A 17,075-nucleotide genomic window follows, 5' to 3' on the forward strand; every position below is an offset into this window, starting at 1 on the left:
AACCTGGTCTGCCTGGTCAAAATCCCATTGATTTGTACAGTACTGCTTATTTTCCCAAATGTGCTTATTTGGGCTACTACTAGTTAAAGTCAGAAATCTCAAAAGATTTTCTTCATAAACAGAGAATAACTGTTCAGATTGAATAAAGAAACAATAGGAATGTGCTTATGTTGTAGCTCCACTTGTGTATATTTTCATGAATTTTCCTGAGAAATTTGCATTAGGAAGTCATATATCCATTTTCCTGAACTTTTAGCATGATGCAAATCACAGAAAAAGTCTTCTTATTACAATGCTATATTTAGAATTTTAATTGATAACATATATTATATGACACCCATTCAACATTAAGCACTTCCACTGTAAATAGATATGAAGAATTCCCATAAAGTCTCTGTGTGCAAACCATTTCCACATCATCCACTAACCAAACTTGGGACTGTATGCTCCTTTGCTATTCAAACTTCCTAATTCTCTCCTCACCTCACTGGTACCTCAGACAATATGCTGACTTTGGTCTTCTCCATGAAACTGCCTCTTTTGTTTGCCAGAGATCCACTTCCTATGCCCTTTAGTCCTTCAATATACTTTCTGTGAATTCACTTCTACATTCAGTTGTGTAAGACAAAGTTTTTTGGTCATCCTTGAAATCTAATATTCCTGTTATTGTTATCTTTAACCTTCACAAGATCATCCACTTCTCTCAAACTCCACTGATTTATTTACTTTTTTGGCAAATATTTATTGAGTGCCTACAGCATGCAAGGTACTGGTGATAAAGCAAAGCTATACATATGACCGGGGATTCTTGAAATTGTTATCTATTTGGATTGCTTAATTATATGTCTCCCCTGCCAGACTGTAAGCTTTGGGAGGGCAGGGATCCTGTCTCCCCTACTCTGCCATCCTCTGTCTAACTAGATCTAGATTATACCATCATGGTCTGGACCTTCTCACCCACCTGCCTTGGCCCTAGAATTGTATACCAGTCTGTGTCTTCCTTTGGCTTGTCTCTACCTGCTTGTGGGTGAGGGCCAATTTCGTTAGCAGTTTTGTCAAGTTACAGATTTTACAAGTCTGTGCCTAGTAAGATTATTTTAAGATAATGTTTATACTCAATACCTGCCTGAAGTGGGTTCTCAAATTTGATCATGAAAATTTATTCATTGCAATTTATTCATTCCTTCATCAAATATTATTGAGTGTCTAGCATATGCCAAGCACTGTCCTGGAAGTTGATATAACTCAGATTTCAAGTCCACCATATCCCTCCCTTTGAAATGGAACAGTAGATGGACATAAAGGAGACTGTAAACAATGGTGCAAATGAGACTATTTCCTTCTCAGCAGCACAATACCATAAATTACCTCATGATATCCTGCTTCCTTTTATTATTGGAAATGAAATCAAAATCATTTCATATTCAAAACTCAGCAGATCATGTGCTGCAAAGCCCAGATGTTTATGATTTTGTTATCTGAAATTCATTTCTATTATAATTCGTTGAGAAAAATAGACTCATAGCCAGTGTCAGTGAATATATGCAGACAAGAAAATATACCGACAATGTAAATGGAGGGATTATTCTCTATTACTGCTCTAAATATTATTATTTGAATTTAGGTTATTTTCATCTGCAGTTTTCTTGTTTGATTATATATGTTATACAGATATATAGTAGCAAATGAATTATCTCTAGATGCCTGGCTTATAGCATATATCAGGTGGTAAACTTTATTTCCTCTAATTTTTAAAAAGAGATAAAGAGATTGTAAATCCTTTTCGAGGCATACCATGGGAATACTGTTGTAGATACATGCAAATCAGTTCAAAGCTGTATATAAAGCCTTATTTATCCTGCCAAGTTTCCCCAAATCAAACTTAAACACCCTTCAGAAGAGAGGAGAATATTAGAAAATTGAAGGAAAATTTGCTCAAAGCTGTTACAGTGCATTGCACATGATACAGTCTCATTAAATATTTGTTGATTTGATGAAATGAGAGGCAACTCAACATAACCAATGATATGGATCATATGCCATTATGTAGTACATATGTAAGCCAGTGAGAGAAGCCACAAAAATCTTAATTATAGTTGATTTTTCCCTTCAATTGAACAAAGTTAGAAAGTCAGGGTTTTTTTGTTTTTGTTGTTTTTGACAGAAAGCCTAAATAGAGTAATAAATTTACATAAAATTTAACAAAGAGCTTCAGATCAACAACAATCAAATCTCAGTGCATTGAAAGAGAATGGATTATAGCTGAGAATTAATCTGTACTTGGAAATGGGGAATGCTCATCTCATTCCTTGGAATTATATAGGAAGTTACAATGCACTACCTCTAATGAATGAGAAATTCTTAATAGCCCCAGGCATTTACACTTTTTATGTTCAGATATTTCCAACTGGATGTGTATCTGATGTCCTCTTTTACTTTAATAGATTTTATCCTTTGGTTAGTTGGTTGTCAGAAGAAATAATTTTCTATGAAGATAAAAATCTTTGTTTTGAATAATATTTTAGTTCCTTTTAATGCAATATGCCATTGACTTGATTGTCAAATATTTTTACTGATGAATACCAGTTCTGCTTCTTGCCCGAACTCCAGACTTCTATAACTTCAGTGATTTCTTTACTCACTGATTCATTTTCATCCACTTCTGAATCAAATATTTAAGGAGAACCTACCGTGTGCAAAGCCTTATTCTAGGCATTTCTACATGTAATCTTCCATGTCCCATGCCATCCCACAAAATATTTTATTGAATTTGATTCCCCAGTGGCATACATATGGGTCATGTTAATGTGACATTTCCAGGCACCTCCTGTTTATCACTACTTTATTTTTCTACCCCACTGCCTCAGTTATGGGGCCAACCGCATCTACAAGATAAAACTCTCCTGATTTTCTTCTTAACTGACTGTGGTGGAGAAAATCAAGGATGACCCCTACTTGTCACTTCCTTTGGTAGTCATGCCCTTTTGTGATGTCCTCGTTCTGAGTTTGGATGAGACCTATGACTTGATTCTGACCAAAGTAATATAGCAAAAGTGATGCTAGTCCACTTCTGGGATTACACTAAATAGAAAGGTGGCATCTGTGTAGTTACAATATCCTTTCACTTGCTAGCTTTGATGGGGTAAATGGCTATGTTGAGGAGTCCCATGTTTGAAGGAATTGAATTTGAATTCCAGCTAACAGCCATCAAGACAATGAGGCCCTCAGTCCAACAGTATTTATAGGAAACTGAATTTCACCAACAACCACAAGAGTTTGGAGGTAAATCCTTCCCCGGTAGAGCCTCAGATAATACCACAACCCCAGCTGACATCTTAATTTCAGCCTTGTGAAACCCTAAGGCAGAGGACCTAGATAAGCTATGCCCAGATTCCTGATTCACAGAAAACAGTGAGAGAAAAACTGTGTGCTATTTAAGGCACTAAATTTGTGGTGATACTGTCACACAATAGATAACTAATACCAGTGCTTCCATTTTAGTGTTCTTCATTGGTCTTACTTTTCTCCATCCTCTCTTGAAATATACATGTTCCAAAGTTATACACCTCACAAATCTAGTTTTCTCTTCCTAATATCTATGGGTGCTATTTATATAAAGCCATCATCTCTTGCCTTTACCTAATAGATTCCAATTTGATTCCGTAACAACATATCCCATTTTTGTCCAACCTCCACCCTGTTTTCAGAACTGTTATTTCAAAGATCAGATTATGTCATTTCCCATTATTAAAAAAGCATTTTCCTTCCCAAATCATTTTATGAGAGCAATATTACCCAATATCCAAACTAGATAAAGATAGTACCAAAAAAATAAAGGAAGGAAAAGAAAACTACATACCAGTATAGCTCATGTTCTTAGATTCAACAACTCTCTATAAAATATTAGCAAATAAAGTCCAGTAATGTATAAAAATAATTATGTACCATAACTGTGACCAAATGAATTTATTCCAGGTTTGCAAGTCTGGTTCAACATTTAAAAATTAATATAATCTATCATATCAATAAGCAAAAGAAGAAAAATTATATAATCATAGCAATTGATACAGAAAAAAACCTGAAGAAATCCAGCACACATTCATGACAAAGATTCTCTTTAAGGTAGAAGTAGAATTACCTCAACTTGATAAAGATCATCTACAAAATACTTATAGTAACTTAATGGTAAGACACTGGACTATTTCCTTTTAAAATTGGGAACACAGCAAACATGTCAGCCCTCACCACTTTTACTCAACATAACAATAAAAGTTTTAGCCAGTGAAATTATGCAAGAAAAATAAATAAAAGGCAAACAGATTGGAAAGGAAGAAATGAAACAATCTCTATTTGCAGGTGACAATTGTCAACATAGAAAATCCCAAGTAATCTACAAAAAAATAAAAACCTCCTAGAAGTAAAAACTGAGTTCAGCAGAGCTACAGGATATAAGATGAACACATAAAAACTAATTATATTTTTATATACCAACAATAGACATATGGAAACTGAAATTTTAAAAATGATATCATTTACAAGAATACTTAATAAAACATGTACAACATCCATATGCTAAAAATCACAAATGTTAATGAAATAAATAAAAGAAAACCTGAATAAATGGAGAGGCATACCATGTTTATGGATTGGAAGAAAACAGTAAGATATCATACGTCCCCAAAGTTATTTATAGCCTTAATGTAATCCTTTTCAAAGTCAAAGAAAGATTTTTTGAAGGTACACAGAAGCTTATTTGAAAATTTATGCAGAAATGCACAGGACTTCCAATAGCTAAAAAATCTTGATAAAAAAGAATAAACTAGGAAGAATCAGTCCATCATATATTAAAGCTTACCATATAGCTACAGTAATCAAAACAGTATGGTATTTACAGAGGAATAGATGTCTCAATGGAACAGGAATAGATGTCTCAATGGAACAGGACAGAGAACCCAGAAATAAACCCACAAAAAATTACCCAACTAATTTTAGGCAAAGTTGCAAAAGTAATTCAATTCATTTCAACAAATGGTGCTGGAGCAATTGGACATGCATTAACCAAAAAAAAAAAAAAAAAAAAAAAGACCTATGTGTCACACGTTTAACTTACAATGGATTAAAAGTATAATGTAAAACTATGAAACTTTGGGGGAAAAATAGTATATGAGAAATCTTTGGGATTTAGGGCAGAGCAAAGAGTTCATAGGCTTGACATCAAAAACAATCAAAAAAAGGAAAAAAAAGCCAAAAAATTTACCTTATATCTTTCCATCAAATTTTTAAAGAAATCAAATTTTGCTGTGAAAGCTCATTTGAAGATTAAAATACAAGCTATAAACTGGGAGAAAATATTTGCAAACTACATATTCAAAGTACTCATATATAGAATATATAAAGAACTCTCAAAATTCAACAGAAAAAAAAATTAGAAAATTTGATAAATACATGAACAGACATTTTACCAAAGAGGATACACAGATGTCAAATAAGCACATGAAGAAATAATCAGCATTATTAGCTGTAAGGGAACTGTAAATTAAAATAACAATGAGATATCACGACACACTTACCACAATGGCTTGAAAAAAATAGTGACAACATCAAATGCCAGCGAGGATATGGAGAAATCTGAGTCATTCGTACATTGCTTGTGGGAATATAAAATGGCAGAGCTACTCTGGAAAGCAGTTTGGCAGTTTCTTTTTTAAATAAACATGCAATTGCATTCTTGGGCATTTATACCAGAGAAATGAAACCATGTTTACACAAAAACATGTACATGTAGCAACTTTATTTGTGATAGCCAAAAACTGGAATCATTCCAAATGTCCTTCAACAGATGACTGGTTAAACAAACTGCAATACATCCATGCCATGGAGTACTACTCAGCAGTAGAAAGGACTAAACTACTGATAACACACGAAAACCTGGATGAATGTTCAGGGGAATTATGCTGAGTGAATAAAAATCAATCCCAAAAGGCTATGCACTAGATGACAGAAGACAGGTTAGTGGATGGGATTGTGAATTAGGGGTTAGGGGTTAGGTTTAGGCATGGGACGAGAGAGGGTGGTATTTAAAGGTTATAAGAGGGCAACAAAAGGGATCCTTATGATGCAGGAACTATTCAGCGTTTTGATTGTAGTAGTGGATATATGAACCTATCAGGTAACAAAATTGGAGAGAACTTCACACACACACACACACACACACACACGTGCACTGAAAACAGAAAATCTAAATAAGATCAGTATCAGGGACTTCCCTGGTGGTGCAGTGGTTAAGAATCCACCTGCCAGTGCAGGGGACATGGGTTCGAGCCCTGGTCCGAGAAGATCCCACATGCCGCGGAGCAACTAAGCCCATTTGCCACAACTACTGAGCCTGTGCTCCAGAGCCTGTGAGCCACAACTACTGAGCCCGTGTGCCACAACTACTGAAGCCCGTGTGCCTAGAGCCCATGCTCTGCAACAAGAGAAGCCACCGCAATGAGAAGCCCGCACACCTCAATGAAGAGTAGCCCCTGCTCGACACAATTAGAGAAAGCCCGCGCACAACAATGAAGACCCAATACAGCCAAAAATAAATAAATTAATTAGTTAAAAAAAATAAGATCTGTACCAATATCAATTTCCTGGTTGTTTTACTGTACTATAGTTTTGCAAAATGTCAGCACATGGGAAAACCAAGCAAAGTATACAGGAATCTCTCTGTCTTATTTCCTACAACTCCACATGAATCTACAATTATCTCAATAAAGAGTTCATTTTATTTTTTTAACATCTTTATTGGAGTATAATTGCTTTACAATGGTGTGCTAGTTTCTGCTTAAGCATTCATTTTAAAAAAACACTTTAGTGGTTCTTCATGCTCATAAGACTGGGAATAGCGGAAGTAGTGTTCTTGCTGCAGACACAAAATTTTGAGTGATACAAAATTTCATAAGATACCCTGTGTTGAAGATTCATTACATCATGGACACAGTTAAGTGTTATGGTATTCATTACATCATGGACACAATTAAGCGCTATGGTATTGCAGAGGCAGATAAATCATATCAAATAGAAGAGGTAAAGCCATAGTATACTGAACTATAATGGTGGTTGATCTCAGTAATCTGCAATACGCATTTCTGTATTTCTTTTTAACTTGATTTTTAGAAAATAAATTTTGGTTTACATTACATTTACTTAGAATTTAATTCATTTTAATCTACAAATGAAAATAAAATTCTTCATGAACTAGAAACGACTTGTTAATGAACAGCAGCAAAAGGAAACAAAAGAGAAGTGCATTAGAGTTTTGGCAAGCCCCTCTTGTTATAGTGTTTGAATATGAAGCCTTTGGTCTCAGCTTCCTTGTTCACAGCTGGAGCGTTTCTCTGCACTATCATGAGCTGAGCAGGGCTTGTCTGATCAGGTTTTGTTCTACAATCCCAAGATAGTTTTGTAGGCTTTGGAACAAATCTACAAAGAGGAAACACATACTCTAGATTTACTGTACATGACAGTGAAATCATCTGATCCATTTCATATGACTGGCCTTTAAGGCTGCTAATTCAAAGTCAAAGTTGGAAGATAATCATTCTTGGGAGCGTACAGAGGCCCACATTTGCAGAAGTACTCCCAAAGGACTGATGTTATTAGTTTGACCACCACTCTTTTTTTTTTTTTACATCTTTATTGGAGTATAATTGCTTTACAATGGTGTGTTGTTTTCTGCTTTATGACAAAGTGAATCAGTTATATATATACACATGTTCCCATATCTCTTCCCTCTTGTGTCTCCCTCCCTCCCACCCTCCCTATCCCACCCCTCCAGGCGGTCACAAAGCACCGAGCTGATCTCCCTGTGCTATGCGGCTGCTTCCCACTAGCTATCTACCTTACGTTTGGTAGTGTATATATGTCCATGCCTCTCTCTCGCTTTGTCACAGCTTACCCTTCCCCCACCCCATATGCTCAAGTCCATTCTCTAGTAGGTCTGTGTCTTTATTCCTGTCTTACCCCAACGTTCTTCAAGACATTTTTTTCTTAAATTCCATATATATGTGTTAGCATATGGTATTTGTCTTTCTCTTTCTGACTTACTTCACTCTGTATGACAGACTCTAGGTCTATCCACCTCATTACAAATAGCTCAATTTTGTTTCTTTTTATGGCTGAGTAATATTCCATTGTATATATGTGCCACATCTTCTTTATCCATTCATCCAATGATGGACACTTAGGTTGCTTCCATCTCCTGGCTATTGTAAATAGAGCTGCAATGAACATTTTGGTACATGACTCTTTTTGAATTATGGTTTTCTCAGGGTATATGCCCAGGACTGGGATTGCTGGGTCATATGGTAGTTCTATTTGTAGTTTTTTAAGGAACCTCCATACTGTTCTCCATAGTGGCTGTACCAATTCACATTCCCACCAGCAGTGCAAGAGGGTTCCCTTTTCTCCACACCCTCTCCAGCATTTATTGTTTCTATTTTTTGATGATGGCCACTCTGACTGGTGTGAGATGATATCTCACTGTAGTTTTGATTTGCATTTCTCTAATGATTAGTGATGTTGAGCATTCTTTCATGTGTTTGTTGGCAGTCTGTATATCTTCTTTGGAGAAATGTCGATTTAGGTCTTCTGCCCATTTTTGAATTGGGTTGTTTGTTTTTTTGTTATTGAGCTGTATGAGCTGCTTATAAATTTTGCAGATTAATCCTTTGTCAGTTGCTTCATTTGCAAATATTTTCTCCCACTCTGAGGGTTGTCTTTTGGTCTTGTTTATGGTTTCCTTTGCTGTGCAAAAGCTTTGAAGTTTCATTAGGTCCCATTTGTTTATTTTTGTTTATATTTCCATTTCTCTAGGAGGTGGGTCAAAAAGGATCTTGCTGTGATTTATGTCATAGAGTGTTCTGCCTATGTTTTCCTCTAAGAGTTTGATAGTTTCTGGCCTTACATTTAGGTCTTTAATCCATTTTGAGCTTATTTTTGTGTATGGTGTTAGGGAGTGATCTAATCTCATACTTTTACATGTACCTGTCCAGTTTTCCCAGCACCACTTATTGAAGAGGCTGTCCTTTCTACACTGTACATTCCTGCCTCCTTTATCAAAAATAAGGTGACCATATGTGCGTGGGTTTACCTCTGGTCTTTCCATCCTGTTCCATTGATCTATCTTTCTGTTTTTGTGCCAGTACCATACTGTCTTGATTACTGTAGCTTTGTAGTATAGTCTGAAGTCAGGGAGCCTGATTCCTCCAGCTCTGTTTTTCGTTCTCAAGATTGCTTTGGCTATTCGGGGTCTTTTGTGTTTCCATACAAATTGTGAAATTTTTTGTGCTAGTTCTGTGAAAAATGCCAGTGGTAGAAGTTAAAGGGAAGAAAGTATTTGCAGGAGAAGAAAGCGATCACCTGTAACAAATGCTGTTCATATCAACATCAAATAAATTGTACCTACAGGCTAACTTATGCTCACTTTGTACCAACTTGTGATCTCTCATTAGTCCATCCCTGTCAATATACAGATGAAGAAACTGATTGATTCCCCAGATTGGGGAAGTACCTGTTTCAAAGTCTCAGAGCTGGTTAGAGGCAGGCCTAGTGTTAACACTCAAGTCATCTCTCACCCAATCTAGTGTTTTTGCTTTTGTTTCACTAACACTCAGCATTCAATCATCCAGGTTTCCTCTCTGAGAAGTCTTGAATTATATATTAATGAACTGACATTTCCAAAACTGTAAAATCCTTAGTAAATATTAAGCATTATGTTTAGATTTAACACAGTTCATTTACATCTAGGGAGGGCTCTCATAAAAAGCCCTCCTTAAGAACTCAAGTAGAAAGATCCTAGATCATCTGGAATCTCATACCACCAGATACCCAGAAGACCAGCGTGCAGTGAATTACAATAATCAATTCTAAAAATAAGGGAAAAAAGCACTAATTAACTGCATCACATCTTTTTTGAGCAGGGGATGTCATCTGGTAATACTGTAAAGATGGTGAAAGCATGTCTTAGTGTCAGCTATAAGATAGTTATCAACCTACAGATAAAAAGAGGATAGTGCTCCAACATGGATTTTGAAACTCAGAGATGGAAGAAAGAATTAGTGAAAAACATTGCCTCTAATGAAACCCTTCCAGACACTGCAAGGATTAATCAATAATGTTTCACAAAGAGAAAGACTTGAAAATCTCCTTAGGCCCATTTGGAATACTTGGCTCCTCTGCCAATGTAATTAGCCTTTTCAATTGAATGTGAATTTACTTTTGCAGAGTCATATATTTCTTTACCTTGGTTGTCTTAACTCAATTCACATACCCCTCTGAGCTTCAAGATTTTTTTTTTCAATTTGGAAAAAAAAAGTCAACAATGTAGAAAGTACAGAGACTGCTATAGCAAACATCTATTTATCCATGGCCTTGAATGTGACAGGTATTATTTTGCTGTACCATGTCACATTTTAAAAATATAAGCAAATAAACTTTTCTGATCATTTTTGTCCCTAGAATTTCCTCCTCAATCCTATTCTCCTACCTTAGCCCCTCCCCAGAGGGAACAATGAATTTTGTGTTTATCCTACCAATCCATATTTTATAAATATATATTTATTTCCAAAAATACTACATATTGCTGTTATATGTTTTTAAATTACATAAATGGTATCCATACTATCTATATCTTCCTATAAATTATTTTGCTCCATATTATATTTTGGAAATCTATCATGTTCATTATTTTTAACTGCTACATAATATTGTACTTCATGAATATACCAAACTTTATTTTGGTATTTTTCTATTGATGGACACTTGTTTCTAATCTTTATCTAGCACAAACTGTGCTGCATTGACTTGATGTATGTCTCTCTGCACTCATACAGGAGAGTTTCCCTAGGAATTATATCTAGAAGTGGAATTGCTGGGGTTTAGTGTATGCATATATTCAGATTTTCTAGCTATTTCTGAATTGCATTCTGCAAAATGGTTGGCCTAATTTACACACTCATCAGAAGTATATACTTGTCATTGCCAGACTTTATAGTTCTTGCCAGTGTGAAGAGCTTGAAATGGTATTTCACTGATGTTTTTATTTACATTCCCCTGATTACTACAGAGGTGTAGCATTTTTTCATATATTTATTTGTCATTCAATTTTTTCTACTGTGAATTGCCTATTTATATTTATTGCCTATTTTCCTCCTGGATTATTCATACTCTTTTTATTCACTTGTAGAATGTCTTCATATATTTTGGTTTCTAATCCTTTCTCCATTGTTCATGTTGGAAATATCCCCTCCTAATCTGTCCTTTGTCTTTTAAATTTTTCATGGTATCTTTTTTTTTGGGTCACAGGAATGTTTTAATCTTGATGTCATTTTCATTTTAAATAAATGTTTTAAAAATAAATCTTTTAAAAGAAATCCTATTTCCCCACAAGATCATGCAAATGTTTTCTGACACAGTTTAAACATGTTTAATTTTTTTTTGGTTCACAATTAGGTCTTTAATTCGTTTGGAATTTACTGTTGTATATGGTGTGAAGTAAGGACCGAATTTTAGGGTTTGTTTTTCAATTATCTGGTAACTAATTGTCCAAACACCACACATTAAATAGTCCATCCTTTGCCTACTAATCTCTAATACCATCTCTGATACATACCAAGTTTCCTTGCATGAGTTATTGATGCATTCACTTTTGTAAACTGTAAAATTGCAATATTAATACATTTATCTGCTTTATTATAGGGGATTCCTAGAAAATCTGTCTCTATGGGCCAGAGTGAGAAACTGAAATGTTTCAGTACAATCCTTTGGAATTTTTTTTCTATATTCACCCTCTGGTTTCAAGACAACTGTCAAGTTCATAAAAAACTGCATTGTAGAATGATGAGAAATAATTCAAGGTAGGTGGCAATAGGAAATGGTAATTGTACTGTGTGGAGGCCAGGGCCACTCATACAAGGGATAATCAATACCTAGATTATAAACCAAACATAGGTCACTGACCAGCAGTGTAACTTTGAGTAAGGTATTTAGTATTTCAGAGCACAGTTCTGTCACTTATTAAATGGTCATTATAATACTTCCAAGGCACAATGTTTATGAGAAATTAATGAGACATGTATGAAAAATTCTGATCATAGTGCCTCGCACATAACAAGAGTTTACTAATTATTAAGTTTCCCCACTCAAAAAAGATGAACACTTACAGTTGCATTTAACAATTAATTCTGTTCACTCGGTTTCATAACTCTCTCTCCATTATTTTGGCAATGTCCATTATCCCACTTGCAAAGCAAGTTGTAATACATAAGAATTATAGGAACTGTAAGAAAGGAGTAGACTCATCAAATGCTGTCCACAGCAGCATTGTTGGAAGAGAAATGTGTGTAAATGCAGCTTTTCAAAGTCAGCATTGACTCTTCACCCTCAGGAGGTACAAGAGAATGCTAGGTTAGCAATAGTTCTCAAACTTTACGATGCATCAAAGTCCCCTGAAGGGCTTGTTAAACACAGATGCTGGGTCACACCCCCAAAGTTTCTGGTTCTGTAGGGCTAGGTGGAGATATAGGAATTTGCATCTCAATAACAAGTTCTAGGAGATGCTGGTGCTGCTAGTCCAGGGAAACACACCCTGAGATCCACTGCTCTATAGTGTCACTACATGTGTGTTATTGCCATTAAACACTTCCTGGTATTGTTCTCTTTGAAATATGATGCCTTGGAGAAAATGTAGTTATAATTTTCCAAGCAATGACCATTCATATCAATCTAGAGAAGATTTCAGAAGAACATATTACACAATAATTATGCTATTTCAAGTAATTTTGTGATGCTGTTTGTAGAAAGTAACTATTTAAAACTGTGGAGCAGATAAACTGTTGAGTTTCCAACTGTGTAGAAAATGTAAATTCTTGTAACACTGTATTTGTCCAATTCATTTGGTCAAAGAAACCACAATGACAATTCAATGTGCTGTATGTTCTACTCATAGCAATCTTAATAATATGAATCCAATGGAATCATACAAAGCAAAACAACTGGATTAGAAAAATGCCCACTGGGAATAGTTTTAGATAATGGAAAACAAAAGAAAATCTGCTTCTGGTAAAACATAAAATGCACAGATCTAATTAGTCCAAGAGACAGCTTGGGCATATTAGCAAACCAAATCCAACAATATATTAAAAGGATCATACACCATGATCAAGTGAAATTTATCCCAGAGATGCAAGGATTTTCAATATTTACAAATCAATCAATGGGATACACCAAGTTAAAAAATTAAAGAATAAAAACCATATTACCATCTCAATAGATGCAGAAAAAGCTTTTGACAAAATTCAACATCCATTTATGATGAAAACTATCCAGAAAGTGGGTATAGAGGGAACATACCTCAGCATAATAAAGGCCATATACGATAAGCCCATAGTTAACATCATACTCAAGGGTGACAAGCTGAAAGCATTTCCTCTAAGATCAGGAACAAGACAAGGATGCCCATTCTAGCCACTTTTATTCAACATAGTATTGGAAGTCCTAGCCACAGCAATCAGAGAAGAAAAAGAAATAAAAGGAATGCAACTTGGAAAGAAAAAAGTAGAACTGTCACTGTTTGCAGGCGACATGATACTAAATGTAGGAAATCCTAAAGACACCACCAAAAAACTATTAGAGCTCAGCAGTGAATTAAGTAAAGTTGCAGGATAGAAAATTAATATAGGAAATCTGTTGCATTTCTATACACTAACAATGAAGTATCAGAATGAGAAATTAAGGAAACAACCCCATTTACCATCACATCGAAAAGAATAAGGGGCTCCCCTGGTGGCGCAGTGGTTGGGAGTCCACCTGCCAATGCAGGGGACATGGGTTCGTGCCCTGGTCCGGGAAGATCCCATGTGCCACGGAGCGGCTGGGCCCGTGAGCCATGGCCGCTGAGCCTGCACGTCCGGAGCTTGTGCTCCGCAATGGGAGAGGTCACAACAGTGAGAGGCCCATGTATCGCAAAAAAAAAAAAAAAAAAAAAAAAAAAAGGAATAAAACAGCTAGGAATAAACATAACTAAGGAGGTAAAAACTTATACTTGGAAAACTATAAGAGACTGATGAAAGAAATTGAACATGACACAGACAAATGGAAAGATATACCATGTTCATGTATTAGAAGAATTAATACTGTTAAAATGTCCATACTACCCAAGGAAATCTACAGATTCAAAGCAATCCCTATCAAATTACCAATGACATTTTTCACAGAACTAGAACAAATAAACCTAAGACTTAAATGGAAACACAAAAAAACCCAAACAGCCAAAACAATCTTGAGAAAGAAGAACGAAGCCAGAGGAATCAGGCTCCCTGACTTCAGACTATAATACAAAGCTATAGTAATCAAAACAGTATGGTACAGGCACAGAAACAGACAGGTCAATGGAACAAAATAGAGAGCCCAGAAATAAACCCACACACTTACGGTCAATTAATCTATGACAAAGGGGGCAAGAATATACAATGGGGAAAAGATAATTTCTTTAATATGGTTCTGGGAAAACAGAATAGCTACATGTAAAAGAACGAGATTAGAACATTTCCTCACACTATATACAAAAATAAATTCAAACTGGATTAAAGACCTAAATGTAAGACTGGAAATCATAAAAATCCTAGAAGAAAACATAGGCAGAACACTCATCATAAAGCATAGCAATATTTTGTTAGCTCTGTTTCATAAGGCAAAGGAAACAAATGCAAAAATAAACAAATAGGACCTAATTAAACGTAAAAGCTTTTGCACATCAAAGGAAACCAGTGACAAAAGGACAACGTACTGAATGGGAGAAAATATTTGCAAAATATATGACTGATAAGAGGTTAATATCAAAAATAAATAAACAGCTCATACAACTCAACATCAAAAAAACAAACAACTGCAGAAAATATTTGCAAATGAAGCAACTGACAAAGGATTAATCTCCAAAATTTACAAGCAGCTCATGCAGCTCAATATCAAAAAAACAAACAACCCAATCCAAAAATGGGCAGAAGACCTAAACAGACATTTCTCCAAAGAAGATATACAGACTGCCAACAAACACATGAAAGGATGCTCAACATCACTAATCATTAGAGAAATGCAAATCAAAACTACAATGAGATATCATCTCACACTGGTCAGAATGGCCATCATCAAACAATCTACAAGCAATAAATGCTGGAGAGGGTGTGGAGAAAAGGGAACCCTCTTGCACTGTTGGTAGGAATGTAAGTTGATACAGCCACTGTGCAGAACAGTATGGAGGTTCCTTAAAAAACTAAAAATAGAACTACCATACAATCCAGCAACCCCACTACTGGGCATATACCCTGAGAATACCATAATTCAAAAAGAGTCATGTACCACAATGTTTACTGCAGCTCTATTTACAATAGCCAGGACATGAAAGCAACCTAAGTGTCCATCAACAGATGAATGGATAAAGAAGATGTGGCACATATATACAATGGAATATTACTCAGCCATAAAAAGAAACGAAATTGAGTTATTTGTAGTGAGGTGGATGGACCTAGAGTTTGTCATACAGAGTGAAGTAAGTCAAAAAGAGAAAAGTAAATACCATATGCTAACACATATATATGGAATCTAAAAAAAAAAAATGGTCATGAAGAACCTAGGGGCAAGACGGGAATAAAGACACAGACCTACTAGAGAATGGACTTGAGGACATGGGGAGGGCTATGGGTAAGTTGGGACAAAGTGAGAGAGTGGCATGGGTGTATATACACTACCAAATGTAAAATAGATAGCTAGTGGGAAGCAGCCGCATAGCACAGGGAGATCAGCTCGGTGCTTTGTGACCACTTAGAGGGGTGGGACAGGGAGGGTGGGAGGGAGGGAGACGCAAGAGGGAAAAGATATGGGGATATATTTATATGTATAATTGATTCACTTTGTTATAAAGCAAAACCTAACACACCATTGTAAAGCAATTATACTCCAATAAAGATGTTAAAATAATAATAATTAAAAAAACAAACCAAAAAAACAGCCAATTAACAAATGGGCAGAAGACCTGAATAGACATTTTTCCAAAGAAGACATACAGATGGCTAACAGTCATATGAAAAGATGCTTAGGGCTCTTCCGGGAAGATGGCGGAAGAGTAAGACGCGGAGATCACCTTCCTCCCCACAGATACACCAGAAATACATCTACGCGTGGAACAACTCCTACGGAGCACCTACTGAACGCTGGCAGAAGACCTCAGACCTCCCAAAAGGCAAGGAACCCCCCACGTACCTGGTTAGGGCAAAAGAAAAAACTAAACAGAGACAAAAGGATAGGGACGGGTCCTGCACCAGCGGGAGAGAGGTGTGAAGGAGGAAAAGTGTCCACACACTAGGAAGCCCCTTCGCGGGTGGAGACTTCAGGAGGCGGAGTGGGGGAGCTTGGGAGCCGCGGAGGAGAGCACAGCAACAGGTGTGCGAAGGGCAAAGTGGACAGATTCCAGCGCAGAGGATCGGGCCGACCGGCACTCACCAGCCGAGAGGCTTGTCTGCTCGCCCGCCGGGGCGGGCGGGACTAGGAGCTGAGGCTCCAGCTTTTGTCGGAGCGCCGGGAGAGGACTGAGGTTGGTGGCGTGAACACAGCCTGCAGGGCGTTGGTGCACCGCGGCTGGCCGGGAGAGAGTCTGGGGAAAGGTCTGGACCTGCCGAAGAGGCAGGAGACTTTTGCGTCCCTCTTTGTTTCCTGGTGCGCGAGGAGAGGGGATTGAGAACGCTGCTTGAGAGAGCTCCGGGGACGGGCGCGCGCGGCGACTGAAGGTGCGGAGCCCAGAGACGAACATGGGACGCTGGGGCCGCTGCTGCCGCCACCGGGAGGCCTGTGTGCAGGCACGGGTCACTGGCCACGCACCCTTCCGGGGAGCCTGTGCAGCCCGCCACTGCCAGGGTCCCGGGATCCGGGGGCGGCTCTCCCGGGAGAACGCATGGCGCGCCTCAGGCTGCAACGTCACGCCGGCCTCTGCTGCTGCAGGCCCGCCCCACACTCCGTGACCCTCCCTACCCCCCCCCCCC

This window comes from Aethalodelphis obliquidens, unplaced genomic scaffold (assembly GCF_003676395.1).
Source record: "Aethalodelphis obliquidens isolate GAN/ISIS:26980383/991018 unplaced genomic scaffold, ASM367639v1 scaffold110, whole genome shotgun sequence".
NCBI classification, from domain to species: Eukaryota; Metazoa; Chordata; class Mammalia; order Artiodactyla; family Delphinidae; genus Aethalodelphis; species Aethalodelphis obliquidens.